The sequence below is a fragment of the Blastomyces dermatitidis genome, assembly GCF_000003525.1.
Source record: "Blastomyces dermatitidis ER-3 genomic scaffold supercont1.3, whole genome shotgun sequence".
Taxonomy (NCBI): Eukaryota; Fungi; Ascomycota; class Eurotiomycetes; order Onygenales; family Ajellomycetaceae; genus Blastomyces; species Blastomyces dermatitidis.
The window spans coordinates 2,581,005-2,582,424 of NW_025544776.1; positions in this window are offsets into that span (position 1 = coordinate 2,581,005).

A 1,420-nucleotide genomic window follows, 5' to 3' on the forward strand; every position below is an offset into this window, starting at 1 on the left:
TATTTAAGTACTTTTCATAAATCATTACTAGTAAAGATATCTCTCTATTTATCTCTCTTCAATCTACAGAGGGCGCTATCAAAAGAATTGCGCCGCTCAGATTCAATTGATACAGCTAAGAAATATCACTATGTTTTAATGAGTAATTATATTTAACTTCTAATCACTCTGCATTCTATTTATATGAGATTGTCTGGCTATAAGAGCTCTTATAATGACTCTTAAATCACTTTATTTTAACAAGTTAAATACTGAAATTATGAAAATCACACAGATCTCAAAGAGTCAAATCAACTGTATATATAAATATACAATTGAATGTGAATTTAATCCTGAACTATCACATATTATACTTCACAATGAATGACTTAGAGATACTCTTAAATCTGACTGAATAACTCAGAAAAGTAGTAGTATTAAAGATACTATTCTTACAAAAATTTAACATGATTAATAAAGTTTATAGAGTTAGAAAATGATAATGAATATAGAGAAGAAAGACAGTATAAGTAGATAAAGAAGTAGAATACTTATCTGACTGTGAGATGAGATTAACAGGCAGATTACATATTAAAAAGATGACAGTGAAGACAATGAATAATCAAGAACTGAATATTCAGTATAAATTACAGTGTGAATTTCTGCCAAGATTTGTGACACTGTCTAGCTGTCTTCTTACCGGCGTAATTCTTTTAATAGTGCTCTCTGTATCTCTCTTCTCTCTTCTCTCTATTTATTATAGAAAAACCAACTTTTTCATGTAAAAAATACTGTAATGTGACATTACGTACACCTCATTAAAAATATGTAGTAGCATCTCATTGTGTACTCTCTCTATCATTATTATCACCTGTAACACCTTATAGCACTCTTTATTACTTTCACTTTATATCTCTATCTCTTTCACTTTAACTCTCTCTCTATTATCTCTATTATCTCTACTCTCTTTACTATTATCACTGTCTCTATTATCTCTATCACTTCTTTCATCTTTACTTTCTCTATCATCATCATTGTCTCTACCGCTCCGCAGCTCTCTCTATCACTTTTACCTTATTTCTACTCTTATTTTATCACTCTTTCTCTTATTATCTCTATTATTTCTTTCACTTCTATCTCTTTTTTATCATTTCTGTCATCTCTACTAACTTTACTACTTCTTTCGCATTTACTCTCTTTATTACTATTACTGTTTTTACTGCTCTATAACTTCTTTTATCACTTTCACTCTCTATCTCTACTTTAATCTTATCATTTTATCTCTTTTTTATCTTTTTTATCACTTCTTTCACTTCTATAATCTTTGTTATCTCTCTATTTATTATTGAAAAATCAACTTTTTCATGCAAAAAACACTGTAATATTTTAAGAGAATTGATATTATATATATTAAGCTTAGTAACTGAGCTACTATTAAATA